Genomic DNA, 15,278 nt, shown 5'->3' with positions numbered 1-15,278 from the left:
TCTCACCTAAAAGATCAATCTTATTTTCCTCCATGAGGCAATTGATCAGACCATTGGCTCTCTCAATTGTGCAGACAGCAATATCCAAGGAAGAGAAATACCCTGTTGGAGAGACACTGCCCGTATAACCATCCACATTTATTCCTACCATTCCAACCATCCATTTATTCCTGAAACAGACTCTGAATTGAGTAAAAAGGAATAACACAAGTAAAAATACTTGAAATTCATGAATTACAGGTTGGTTCTATCCCGGAATACAGACATCAGTATCCAAAGGTATTTACTAGATTACTGTTGATTGTTCCTGGCCAGGACACCCTGGGTTTTGTTTTGTTTTGTTTTTGTTTTTAGAATCACATGCTAAAAATATGAAGTTTAGAACTGACAAAACACAGAACAGAGATTTTCTGTTAAGACACAGTCAAACAGAAGTATGCCATTTTAACGATTACATTTACAAAGCACTTCCAAGAGTTATAGAAATCAAAACTGGGAAAAAAAAAAAACTATGCACTAAATTTTTAATCTAATAAACATGCAAGAAACTGGTTCTCTTTTTAAACACAAATGTAACACTTTAAGGAACAAATTTATACCTCATAAAAAAATATTCTTACTATCCCACAGTCTTTATACAATAGAAGTTTTCAAAAGTCAAATGCGATGGGACCTTGATGTTAATTTTTTTTTTTTTTTTTTTTTTGGTAGTCTAACTTGTAACTAGCATACCTTCTCAATAAAAAGGATCCTTTCATCATTTTGTTACTTTGGTCTAAGTTGAGAGGATGTTACCATGTAGGACAAACTTTGTTGGCTATTTGGCCTCTGAAATAACTGTTAAAAAGATTTATAGAACCTAGAACTTTAGAGCTGTTCATTCAATAAAATGTTTCTGAGTGTTATTGAGTTAACCCATAATATTAGGGTTAAAGTCCTATTTTACCAATGAAAGTACTGAGGTCCAGGAGACTATGCTCCTGGCCTGAAAGACATAGTTAATGGCAAAACTGGGACTAGAACCCAGATTTTTTGGACCACCAGTATAATAGTCTTGTCATTCCAACACATTTTTTCACTGCGGAAATCACAGTAAATGTATTTTATTTAATGTAACATTGTATTTGTAAAAAACGCCTTAAAAACCAATGAGTATCATACTAATGAAAAATGTTATTATTCATTTTTGCAGAAGAACAAACCACAGGCCTGAAGTTTTACCTAAGTACCAATGAATCTGGTTCTTCTTTCCCTAATTACTCCCAAATGGCCCTCAAGATAGGATATGTATCCTTAAACACTCTTTCCTTTCCAGGCTTCATTTGAATACTGCTATTCAGTTAAAATGCTGTTTTCTAATTTATATGTTTATATACTAATGAAGTATTCTGTTTTCTTCCTAAGGAAAAGTTCATAAATTTTAACACAATTTTCAATTACTCTTTTGATTTAATGACCCTTTCTCCTTTTATATAAATAATAAAAAAGTTTATCTTCATAAATGGTCAACTTTTAAAGCTACTTCGGGATGCAACAAAAGAAAAGTTTATTAACACAGCTGGCAGTAATAGATCTTATTACAATTATGTTCTTAGTATAAGAACATTACCTGAAGATAGTATTTCTTCTCTTTAGCCACAGAGACAAAGGGCAAACTAAGCAAAGCTTTCTTCCACATTTCCAAAACTCGCTTCAACATAAGTAATTCAGCAACAAGAGTCTTGTTATTCCATGTTATTCCACAGGTTTTTACAAAGAGAATATTTCACATATTGCATTAATAAATGTTTTAAACCAAATTCAGTAACTATAGAGCCTTAGACTAACCTAACATTAAGTCCCCTATTAGCAACTGAAAACTTTATTCACTTGAATGACCCTGACTTCAAACCAGTGCTCAAGAGAGCCTCACACTGAAAACAGAGAATTCTTAAACAAATCCTTTTATGAACAATAAATGATAAATACTGAGTCCCTCCTTGTACCTAATGATCCTTTTCTTTAAGTACTAAGTGATTAAAAGCCCTGCTTTAAGGAAGGAGATAAACAAGTTTAATATATTGTGGGAAAAAAACATGATAGAAGTTGAGAGAGAAGAGCTATAATGAAGTTTACGGAAAGGAAACGCAACTTGGGAGAAGAGAAGGGAAGAGGAAAGGAATACCAAGCAAGAGAAACAGCATGTGCAAAGGCCTGGAGGAAAGTGTGGTAAGTTCAAAGGACAGTAATTTAGTAGGCCTGAAATAAAACCAGGAGGAGTAAGAGAAGAGATATGAACATGTCACATGAAAAAGAATTGTATAATCCCACCATGTAAGGAATTTAGAATTTATCCTGAAGCAATGTAGAATGACTAGTGAGTTTTATGAAGAGGAGTGTTAAGATCATATTTGTACTTTATAAAGACCACTTTGTGAGCAGGGCAGAACAAAACCAGAGAGAAAATATAAACTAGTTATAAGGCTATTGCATAATCTAGAAGATGAGCATAATCTACAAGAAAGAGGATAGTGAACTAGGTAGTGTACCTAAAAAGAGAGAGTAGTCAGAATCAAAATATTTGGATGGCTCAGTCAGTGGGCATTTGACTTGATTTCCACTCAGGTCATGATCTTGGGGCATGAGCCTGAGGCCCTGTCTGGCTCCACACTGAGGGAGGAGTCTTCTTCTCTCCCTCTCTCCCCTTTCTGTCCCTCCCCGCACACTCATGCTCTCATGTGTGTGTGCTCTCTCTCTCTTTCCCTCTCTTAAATAAATAAATCTTAAAAAAAAAAAAAAAAAAAAGATAGTTGAGATAATACACACTGGACATGGTGATTAACTGATGTAAGCTGGTGACCAGAAATATGAATGACACTCGAGTTTTGGTTTAAGCAGTTGAAATGGTCAGGCCATTCTACCACTGCCACCAGATAACATTTATGGTGTACTTTGTATATACCAACAACTCTTCTGAGCATTCGCTCATGTTTTCTATTAATAAGCTATTAATTACCATAGGCATTAACTGTAACAGTTTTCGAACCCAACCAATCTGACTCCACAGCCTGAATTTATTATACGTAATAAGAACTATCTGCTGAAGACATAATGAAAAATCTGGATGACTCACAACTTCAGAAAAAAACTGACACAAAGAAAGCACATCTTATCAAGTGATAAGGTCTAAAGTCAGTGAGTAAAAATGTTAAAAAGTATGAATGTCAGAGTTAACCCTGAAAGCCTATATAAGTCTTCTATTTGGTAAATTACATATGATTTTGTGTATATATCCCTGTACACATCCCTGTACAAGCAGATCAATTTATAAATACGTAATGTATGTTCACACGTTGTAAAGGAACTGAGATCAACCAGGGGAAGAGCAGATTTACATCTCCCTTGTACTTTCATCCTGGAACATGTTTGTTGAGAGGAAAGGCAAACAGAATAGTAATCTTAAAATTGTCTGCTTTTTTGCTCCCCACCCTCAGCAATATAATAGAATTTGCATAATTTAAATTGCATATGATGAGACTCCACTTTTCATAGTTTGACTTTGTCTAGTTATAAAGAACTGTTTCATTCACTTTTTAACTACCCTGTAACTACTACCTTTTAAACTACTTCATAACTACCTCAAGGGTATCCTTTATATTTATGTCAGGAAGTAGTACAGAAATTAATGTGCACAACTTTGAATACCTGAATAGACTAAATTCTCTCCTTCCAGGATTTGTCCAAGCAAAAGGCACTCTGCCTGCCATCCAAACAACTTTTTTACACCAAAACTGTGATATTTCTCCAGAACCGCTACAGGAAGACCCTATTTGCCAACAGCAACTTGTCTATTTGATCATCAGGAATTGTCTGCTTGCATTCCCCTTTCAGGGGAAAAAAAAAAAATTAGTAGTTGAACCTAATTCTAACATACGACTTCAGTAGTCTTCCAGTGTTTTGGAGTTCCTATGTGTTGGACTGAGGTTATATAAAGCATATGCAGACATAAAGCACTTCCAGTATAAGGCTCTGTATGGAGTACTGGGCAGTATGAGGCATGAGCCTCCGATAGGTGATTAGATTTGGCCAACTAGAAAGCTGTTTCTGTAAAGGTCGAAAGACCCACAAACCAGCTGAATATTATTACCAGGCTGTCGCCCAATCCACACGTCCATGTCCTAACAGAAAGTGACCTGCCGCGCTAGGCCAGAGTCATAAACTGAGAAGGGGAGTAGAAGTTCAGTGAGCTGTGCAAACACACAAGCTCTGTGCTGAAACTACACCTCCCCACACTGGGCTGGGCAGAGCTGCCCACCTCGCCCGCGGCCCTTCAAGCAGCGTCCCAGGCCCAGGGGCGGACTCAACACGGGCCCAAGAAGAGCAGGAGGCTGTCACTGCCGTCACCGCCACTTCCCGAGAAGGAGTCCGAGCTTGATGCTGAACGCCGCGGTTTCCCACTGCAGCGCCGAAGATTTCATCGCGAATTCTTCTGGGCGATTCAGGGAAAGCCACAGTGCCAGCGTCCTCCCGCTCCAGAGAAACCGGGCCTGGTGACAGGTGCAGCCACCATCTTCCCGCCTCGGCTTTCAAACTCTAGCCTCCCAGCCCGCCCCGTAACCATAGAGTTCTCAGTGGTGAGAGTAACCTGAGAACCATAGAATCGTGGGGAAGGAGCGGTTCCACTGGTGTTTTCGACCTCCAGTTTTTAACCACATTTGGAGGTCAGCGTCAGAGAAGCTGAGCGGCACCTAGATAAAGGGCTGGGGCAGAAGGAACGATCTGTATGTATAACCTGCGTTTATAATCAGCCTGGCCTAAGCACTTTCTTTTTGTCCATTTCTTGCTTGAATAGCAAGATTTGCTAACTTCATAAAATGTGTTGCCCATAATTGGTAGCTCAGAGAAGTAACTCTTCTTAACAAATTGGTATTTATTTTTTTTTAAAGATTTTATTTATTTGACAGAGAGAGATCACAAGTAGACAGAGAGGCAAGCAGAGAGAGGGAGGGAAGCAGGTTCCCCGCCAAGCAGAGAGCCCGATGCGGGACTCGATCCCAGGACCCTGAGATCATGACCTGAGCCGAAGGCAGCGGCTTAACCCACTGAGCCACCCAGGCGCCCCAACAAATTGGTATTTAAAAAATTATTATAGATTATGTGTGCAATTACGTATAGTACAAGTCTGGGAAATAGCATTTGAGAATAAATGCTGGGAAAACCTGATTTTATTTTTAAAATGTTTTGAATGGCAATATTCTAAAATTCCACAAGATGGAGATATTACTCCATGAAGGAAAAACATTTTCCTCGTTCTTTTACGCTAGTGCCCTGCGTTCTTTCACTCAACCATTTATTGAGCACCTTCTGTGTACCAGGCATCTGGGTAAATGGCAGGAAAATGGCAGGAAATGGTTTCTGCTCTCAAAGTGAAAGAGACTGGAGAAGGAAACAGACATTAAATTAATAATTTTAAATTGTACTAACGTTCAGGCAAAAATGAACAGTGCTATCAAAGAAGCGGAAGGACTCCTAATTTACATTGCAGTCATGGAAGAATAGAATGTATGGAAGTCATGGAAGAATAGCTGTATGATTTGGGGCAACTTGCTTAACCCCTTTGGCTTCCTTTTTGGCATGTATATGATAGGGATAATAATAATAAACTATTTGGTTATTATGAGTACTAAATAAGTCAATGTGTGTAGAATGCTTAGAATAGTGCCCTCCACTAATAACTACTATTCAAAGAAAGTGATATTTAAGCATCCTAATGCTTCCAGTGTAAATCCAGCATTTTAAGGGAAAATAATAAACCAAAAAAAAAAAAAAAAGCTCTCACAAATCTCACACTATTTTTACTATGTGAACTATGATTGGATGAGGAAAATAATTAGAAAGGAAATGCAAGGAATAGTTTGTCATCCCAGTAAAAAGCCTAGAGAATATTTCCAAATTTTCAGTTTATTTCAAGCATTCAACATGTTTCTAACTTAAAAGAACACTCAGAAAAATGGAGAAAAGAAAACTACTTTTCAAAATTTTTTTAAAATTTTGTGACATTAACAGGTATTGTAATAATTAATGCTAATACACCAGAAGTATTTCCCATCCTTTAATTGTGTCTGAGCTTGTGTCCTTGGAATTTTACTTGTGGTAATTCTTCAAGGTCTGAGTTAAAATCTTTCAGAGGAGGTGCCTGGTTGGCACAATTGGTAAAATATGTGACTCTTGATCTCCCAGTCATGAGTTTGAGCTCCATTGCATTTACTTAAAAATTAGGGTTTACTTAAAAAATAAATAAAACAAATAAATAAAATCTTCCAGAAGAAAAATACATGGATGTATGTCTTCCAGTTACCTGGGAGACATACCAATTCTGGGCCATTTTAAACTGAATCTCTGGGATAAAGTTGTTTTGTTTTTTTTTTTCCCTAGGCAAAGAACTTTATTAATCTTGTTTCAAACTTTATTCCCAGGCTTCTTCAGCTTAATTAGCTGCAAAGAATGAATTGTGTATAAGCAAAAACTGAAAAGAGCTGCAGTGTCCAAGGGGCTTGGGCTTAAAAATATTAGAGATCTAGATTTTATCAGATCCATGAACAAAATTTTAAAAAGCAGTCATAATATAAAATAGCAGCTCCCAGTAACTTCTTCAAGTTTTATCTTCTTCAGAAGTTGACTCAATTCAGTTTGCTTCATTCTTGGAAGCTTCATCAAAATTCTCCACAAGATCTGGAACTTCATCATCCTCCTCCTCTCCGGTAGCAAGTGGTGCTTTTCCATCCACAGATTGTTTGGGCAGAGCTTCAGCCAGTCTTCTTAAACTAGTCAGACTGTCTGCACCAAGTTGGTTTAAGATACTGGGTAGCATTTCTGTCAGCTGCTTTGTCTCAGCATGGCCTGTAATGGTGAAAGTGTTCGCTGCCAGTGATGCCTGAACTTTGGGGTTGTTAAAGTGGATCACTGTTCCTTGGTTTGTGAACATACTCACTTCTTCAATACCAGAGATATTGTTTACACTTAACTTCTTTAAGGAGATCTGAAGTTTTTTATCATCTGCTGTAGCTGTTCTATGAACCACCTTCTTCTTTCAGTGAGCAGTTCCTTTCCCACCAATGCGCACTTGTGCTTGCAGTTTGGCGAGTTTCTCCTGGTTCGTGATAGTTTCTTTCATCTTGTTGGAGCGGAAATGGGACCGCGCGGGGGACTAGGGTTGGCGCTCAGGGGGTCTCGGATGGACCAGCTGAGATTAGGTGCACACACGCGGGGACGCAAGATGGCAGCTCTGGGAGAAAGTTTTTTAAAGATAGAGAAGTAGTAAAATGACACTAGACAAATTTGGACGAGCTTCCAGCCTTACCATCTCAATCTGCAGATCATATATTTCTCTGCTTTACTTAGAGTTCTGCCCTTCTTGGGTTTTAGGTTTGTATTTTTTAGATCTTACCTCTCACCTGTTGGGAGTCCCAGACTCCTATCCCCCAGAATATATAATCCATTAAAATCCACACTAAATCACCAGGGATCAGCAGACATCACTATGGTAAACTTTTGTTTTAATGCTTCACCTACTCTTTTAGAATGTTTGATTATTTGATTGACATTTCTGTCCTACAAGGAGTTCTTTGATTCTTACCAGTTTACTTTTTATTTTTACCAGTTTAGTCATGAATGTTTTAAAAAGTATTTGTTACATAACATCCAGAATGTGAAGAAAAGTGTGTCGTACTAGAAGTGGTTTCTTGTTCAGCCTAATATTGCTGAAAACAAGCAAAGGAAACGCAAATAACAATAGATAAACATTCAAGTATGTCATCTGATTATTTTATTAAGTTTGCACAAATAATAGTGATTTTTCTATTGAAATTGCAGAGGTTGTATAGAAAAATAAAATTTATTCAAACTACCTTTGTGAATTGACTTAAAACAAAGTCTAGAATCTACCACACTGAAGAAATTCTGTGCTTCTCACATGAATGGAGGTGATTTGTAAAAAGGAAAGAACCAGAAAATAATACAAGATCAGAAATGGGATGCAAGTGGTGCTAGTTGGAGCTAATGTGCTTAGAAAAAAAAAAGATGCTAATTAAGAGGTTTTTCTGCTAAAGGTTCGAGCTTCGGTGGTTCTAAATTGAACAAGTGCAGTGGCTGCACCTGAGAATTCCCTGGGGAGCTTTAAAACTACTCTCCTACTCCTAGATATTCTGATGTAAATTGGTCTGGGTGTAATTTGGGGAGCTGCAGACTTTAATTCGGATGGCTTCCATGAGAAAGTTGGTTGTTGTTTTTTTTTTAAGATTTTATTTATTTGACAGAGATCACAAGTAGGCAGAGAGGCAGGCAGAGAGAGAAGAAGGGAAACAGGCTCCCCAGTGAGCAGGGAGCCCAATTCAGGGCTCGATCCCAGGACCCTGAGATCATTACCTGAGCTGAAGGCAGAGGCTTTAAGCCACCGAGCCACCCAGGCGCCCTGGAAAGACTTCTTTTATGTTAAAGGGGACCTTACACTTACCTGTAGTTCTCAGGTTAATAAAATGGCCACTGAAGTGACTCATAGGTGTCCTTAAGTGTAATTTTTGTTATATATTATACAATATTTGGGGCGTCAATTGCTCAATAAATATATTTCAGGATTCCATCTCATTCTTTCCTAAGGTGAGACCAATTTACAAAGATCACATCTATACTGCACATTTTGATGGTGTGCACAGCCTTGGTTATGTCAATGGCGATCCTAAAGGACAAGGACATATAGATATTCCTCTCCTGTGTATCACCTCACTGGCAAGGGCAAAGCAAGAGTGTTTCTTTTGGTTCAGCAATGTCATGTATCTCATCATCTGCCAAACTCCAAATGTGATGGAAAATCTCTGGAGGATATGACTTGGTTTGGACCATTTTCTAAGGCGAGTGACATATTGTTGAAGTGTAGGTGTTTTAGTCAGTGCAGGCTGCTAAAACCAAATACAAAGATAACAGAAATATTTTTCTCACAGTTCTGGATACTGGAAGTCCAGGGCCAGAATGCCAGCATGTTTGGCTTCTGATTAGAGTCCTCTTCTGGGCTTCAGAGTGCTAATTTCTAGTTGTATCCTCACATAGCAGAAAGAAAGAGAGAGAGAGAGCAAGTGCTCTGGGCCCTTTTCCTAAGGGCATTAACCCCATTCATGAGATGTCTATGATCTAATATCCTCCCAAAGGCCTCCACCTCCAAATAACGGTCACATTGAAGGTTAGGCTATCAACATATGAGTTTGGAGGGGACACATTCAGTCCATAACAGAAGGTAACATGTCCCCTATTCAATATGAAAATTACATGGCTCAGCCCAATACAGCAGGCCAGGAAGCTAAAGCTAGAGGCAGACAGGTTTGAACTCCAGAGCTACCATTTTCTAGCACTCTGACCTTAGACAAAACTTTTTACAACCTCAGTTTTCCTTTTCTAAAGTTGAATTCATAAAGATGACTCTATCATAGCTTGTGGTAAGAATTATATTATATATGTAGTGCTTAGTATCACACTTGGTATTTAATAAACATCCAATAATTGATAGATATGATTAATCTTCCTCTGAGGTATAGTTAACAGAGAAAACCATAGAATCAATGGGAAGTCTAGCTGTCTGAGACAAAAACAATTGTAATATTAAGATTTACTATTATTTTTGGGACGCCTGGGTGGCTCAGTTGGTTAAGCAGCTGCCTTCGGCTCAGGTCATGATCCCAGCGTCCTGGGATCGAGTCCCACATCGGGCTCCTTGCTCATCAGGGAGCCTGCTTCTCCCTCTGCCTCTGCCTGCCATTCTGTCTGCCTGTGCTTGCTCTCTCTCCTCTCTCTCTGACAAATAAATAAATAAAATCTTAAAAAAAAAAAAAAAAAAGATTTACTATTATTTTTGATGAGCAAGCTTTCTTGAATCTTGGATAGCTGAATGCTATTCCCTGTCCTTAAAGCACTTTTATCCATTTCTTCACTTGGAGAGTTTCTGTTTATTCTTCAGAGCTTGACTTAAATGATGCTTCCTCAAAAAGAAGTCTTTTCTGACTCTAATAGGACCCTGGATTTTTTTTTTTTTTTAAGATTTTGACAAAGAAATGGATATTTGACTGAGAGATGGAGAGAGAGCACAAGCAAGGGGAGCAGCAGGCAGAGGGAGAAGCAGGCTCTCCCAGGACCTGGAATCATGACCTGAGCCGAAGACAGATGCTTAACCAACTGAGCCACCCTGAATTTTCTTATTACTCCACTTACCTATGCTTGAGCATGACTCTGTAATTACCTGTCTTCCCCACTAGATGTAAGTTCCATGGAGTCAGAGATCAAGTCTACTGTGATTGACTCTGCATATCCTGCTGGTGACAACTGAAGGCTTCTCAGGCATTCCTTTCCTAAATCTTTACTGCAGGTTTTTGAGGGAGTTAATAATCTTATCTAATTCTATCGATCACTGATGGAGAAGAGTTCAAGTCTCCGAATATAATTGTGGTTTTGTCTATTTTTCCTCTCAGGTCTATCTATATGCTTCATATATTTGTTGTCTGGTATATACACATTTAAGATGACTAGTTCTTAGGAGATTAACCTTTTTATCTTTACATAATGTCCTTCTCTGTCCTTGATGATTTGCTTTGCTCTATAATTTGTCTAATATTAAGATACACACTCCAACTTTCTTTTGATTAATGTTTGCATTTTATCTTTTTCAACCTTCAATTTTCAACCTACTTATATAATTACATTTGAAATTATTGTATTAAATTGTAATATTACACATTCATATATTATATATAGATACAATCTTTATAACATATAATTATAATTAATTACATACTTTATATAACTTCTTAATATATTATTATACAGTATGTTATAGATATATCTTATCAAAGTCAACTGGTACTGACATTTTGAGTGAACTGTAGAAGTTTTATTCCCTTTATGTTCCTTTACCTTTCCCCATTTATAATTGTTTAAATATTTTCTCTATATTCATTGAGAACCACACTAAAAAGTATTATAATTTTTGCTTCAAACATCAAACAAAACTCAAGAGGAGAAAGAAATGTATTGTGCTTACCTATAAGTTTATCTCTGTGTTCCTTCTGACTTCTTGGTCTTCCGAAAGTCCTTTTTTCATTTCTTTTTTGTTTCAAGAACTTCCTTTAACCATTCTTTTAGGGTAGGTCTGCCGGTAACAAATTCTCTTTATTTTCCTTCATCTCTGAATGTCTTTAATTCCCCTTCAATAATGTGTCATTTCTCTCTGACTACTTTCAGGATCAAATCTGTCTTTGGTTTTCAGAAGACTGACTATGATATGTCTTTGCATGAATTTCTTTGAGTTTAATCCATCTGAGTTTTGGTCAGCTTTTTCAACTTATAGGTTTATGGTTTTTATGTAAATTTTTGCCAAATGCTAGAAATCCTTAGTCATTTTTTTTTTTTTTAATACTTTTCAGCCTTCCTGCCAACTCTCTTCTTCTGAGACTTGGATAATACAAATGTTAGATCTTTACTGACCGATCCCTAAGGTTCTGTTCATTTCTTCTCGGGCTATTTTTTCTTTGTTGTTGAGATTGCATAGCTTTTATTGTTTAACTTCACTGATTCTTCCTTCTGTCTTCTCCATTTTTCTCTTGGGCTTGTCCATTGAGTTTTCTTTCTTTTGTTTGTATTTTTTTTTTTGGTTCTAAATTTTTCATTTAGTTCTTCATTATATATTTCAATTTTTTAAGTCTTCTATTTCCTGAAACTATATTTTTTTCATTTGTTTCAAGAGTTTATGTAACTGCTTGTTGAAGAATTTTTATGTCAGCTGCCTCAAAATTCCTGTCAGATAATTTGACACCTAGGTCATCTCAGTGTTGGCATTTGTTGATTGTCTCACTTAGTATGAGATCTCCCTGGTTCTTGGTAAGACATGATTTTCACTTAAAACCTGGACATTTTGTTCATTATGTTATAAGACTTAGGAGCTTTTTTTTTTTTTAATTTTTTCTTTATTTGACAGAGAGAGAGAGATCACAAGTAGGCAGGGGAGGCAGGCAGAGAGAGGGGGAAGCAGGCCCCCCGCTGAGCAGAGAGCCCCATTCGGGGCTTGATCCCAGGACCCAGGGATCATGGCCTGAGCTGAAGGCAGAGGCTTAACCCACTGAGCCACCCAGGCGCCCCAGACTCAGGAGCTTATTTAAATCTTGTATTTTAGAAGGCCTCCTCTGACAGCCGTGGAAGTGCAAGTCCAGGCTTTCCACTCAGCCTCACATGACACTGGGGAAGAGGCATGGAGAAGGAAGGGAAGGGACTTATTACAACTGGGTGGGAGTAGCTTAGGTTCCCCAGTAGGCCTCCGTTAATTCCATCCTGAATAAAGGGTGGGACACCTCATTACTGCTCCCTATGTGGCCTCCACTGACACCTATTGAGAGGGCTTGGAAGAAGGATTGCTACTATTGAGAAGTCATGAAAGTCTTCACTCTCTGCTAAATCTCATCTGATATCACCCCAGCAAGGATGGGGAGGAACACCTCATTAACACTGGGTAAGATTAGAACTCCAGGCTCCCCACTTGGTCTCAATTGACACTGTGTGGAAGGAGAGGTGCTTATTATACCCTACAGGAATGGAAGTCCTGGTCTATTCCCAATCTTCTGTGATGCCTCCCAGGTGCAAAGAAGCTGGGGAGGGTATACATTTTTTACTATGTGGCAGTGGAAGTCTAGGCTCTTCATTCAGCCTGTGATGGCCAGGGTAAAGGTGGGGTTGTAGTTTCTTTGTAGAGAGCATATTGTCTAATAGTCTATCTTGCTTGGCTACCCCTTTCCTGGTCCTTCAATAGAGAGCAGGCTTTGGGGGGCCATTTTTTTGGTCTGTGCCCATCAGATTTTGGAGTTGTTGGCTTTTCTAGTGTCCAATTTTGGATATATAAAGCAGAACAAAACAAAACCAGAATTTATAATAGTGAATTTGGGGGGGACTCGGGTCCTTAGCTGGTCTGTCTTATCTCCACCTTACAGAATCTTCTTATGATTGTTTTTATGTAATATTCAGAGCTTAGATTTTAGTTAGCAGAGAGACTAGGGAAAAACACACCCATTTCATCTTCCCGGAAGTAGAAGCTTGACTACACTCTTAATGATCTTTTTACAAACGGACATGTATAGTGTGTATTGTCATTGTCTTACCCAGATCCCTTTAACTAGGTAATTTACCCAATCCCCAGTTACCTAGATAACTCACAGCTGCCCCTTTCTCTGAGGAATTGCCCTGGGGCAAACAGGAGCTGTCCAACTCTGTCCTGTACACCCCCACCCTGCTTCCTGCCAGGGCCAGAGCTGTGCCAGTGTTGCACAATTGTACTCTAAGGTTCCCCCCATGAGAATGCAGCTGGTCTGCAGCTGAGACCACACTCAAGATATTTACATTTTCTGATTTGTCCATCTTTTCTTTTATGGTTTACGCTGTTGGAATATTTGCTATCTCCCATCCCTCCTCTCACCTCCCCACAAACTTTAACTGATTTAATCATCTCTGATTCTTTTACTCTTTCCATTTTTAAAATTTGTTACTGTGATGTCAAGGTAGACAGAGCTAATTTCAACTCACTTCAGCTCTCTGAGCCTCGATGACTTCATCAGAAAAGTAGAGGTAGTGTACCTGCTTCAAGCATCAGTGGAGGCTTTACAAGGACCCACACTTATAGACACTGGCACAGGGTCTGGAATCTAATGAGAAGCCATAGACAGGAGCAATTTTTTATCTGCATTTCCAGAGAAGAGGTGGGTGGGGGCAGGGATGGGTAAACTAGGTGAAGGGGATTAAGAGTACACTTATCATGAGAAGCACTGAGTAATGTATAGAATTGTTAAATCATTATATTTTACATCTGAAGCAATATAGCATTGTATGTTAATTATACTGGAATTAAAAATAAATAAATAACTTTTGAAATTATACATCATTTTCTCTGTCTAAATACTACTTACAAGCCAGCCAGGAATTGTGTGCCCTCCTTTGGTTCATGGACCCTCCATCTTACCTCCTCCCCTCTTGACCTGGTTCAGGTCAGAGCATATCTCACTCCTTTCAACTACACTCTCCATGTCTCTTCCTTACCTTTCTCTGCCACACCTTGGCCCCTCTTGCCATCGGACTCTATATCCCTTTCTTGCTCTCCTGTGGGAAAATGCTCAAATCTTAGGTGAGACACTCTCACAGACCAAGTATGAATTAGAAAGAAATTGGGAAGAGGGTTGAGGGGGACATGCAGAGAAATAGTGAAAGTTCCTCTTGTGGAATAAAAATCCACAGGTGGACTGAGAGATTTGGAGAGAAAGAAAGGGAGTCAGAGAACAAATTATTTTAACCAATTTCTACAAAGTATGAGCCTCTAAACAAACAGTCAAAATAAGTAAAACATAAAATGACAGAATCAAAAAGAGAAACAAAAATATCCACCAATATACTAAGAGACTTTATTACAACTCTCTAAGAAACTGATAGATCAAACAAGCAAAACAATCAGGCTATAAAAGTTTTAAATAATACAATGAATAAGATATATATTTTTTATATATATCATATATATTCTGTTTATAATAAAATATACATATTATTATAAATAGAATATATATGATATATAATGTATTATTAACAATAATATATTATTAATTATATATTATATATAATTATATATATAATATATATTATATATAACACATATATTATATATTATAACACTATATATATTATAAATTATATATAATATATAAATTATAAATATAATTATTATATATTATAACACTTAACACATAATTATATTATATATTATATATTATTATATATTAATATTATATATATGACATATCATATATATATATGTAATTATGAATCCAAATAATAAGAAAACACCTGTTTAAGTTTTGATTTAAATTCTAGTTAACATATTGTGTAATATTAGTTTAAGGAACAGAATTTAGTGACTCACCACTTACATATAACACCCAGTGCTCATCACAACAAGTGCCTTCCTTAATGCCCATCACCCATTTAACCCATCCCACAGCCACCTCCCTCCATCAACCCTCAGTTTGTTCTCTAGGTAAAAAGTCTGTTTCATGACTTGCCTCTGTTTTTTCCCCTATGTTCATCTGTTTTGTTTCTTAAAATCCACATATGAGTGAAATCATATGGTACTTGTCTTTCTCTGACTTATTTCACTTAGGGTGATACACCCTAGCTCCATCCATGTCCTTGCAAATGGCAAGACTTTGTTATTTTTTATGGCTGAGTAATATTCC

The 15,278-nt window shown here is 37.6% G+C and overlaps 2 pseudogenes across 1 annotated transcript; both read right to left on the bottom strand.

The window, feature by feature from the left end:
* LOC111146266 overlaps nt 1-4,450 on the bottom strand; it is a 120,654-nt pseudogene extending 116,204 nt beyond the window's left edge.
* Nucleotides 4,451-6,412: 1,962 nt separating this feature from the next.
* Nucleotides 6,413-7,208, bottom strand: LOC111150756 (annotated as a pseudogene). Its single transcript, XR_002640814.1, has one exon. The product of XR_002640814.1 is annotated as a transcription factor BTF3 pseudogene (transcript).
* Between the last annotated feature and the right edge of the window lie 8,070 nt (nt 7,209-15,278).

This window comes from Enhydra lutris, unplaced genomic scaffold (genome assembly GCF_002288905.1).
Source record: "Enhydra lutris kenyoni isolate GAN:26980312 unplaced genomic scaffold, ASM228890v2 scaffoldscaffold2, whole genome shotgun sequence".
NCBI classification, from domain to species: Eukaryota; Metazoa; Chordata; class Mammalia; order Carnivora; family Mustelidae; genus Enhydra; species Enhydra lutris.
Note: the sequence above shows the minus strand (reverse complement) of the source record. Positions and strands in the feature narration are given on the sequence as shown.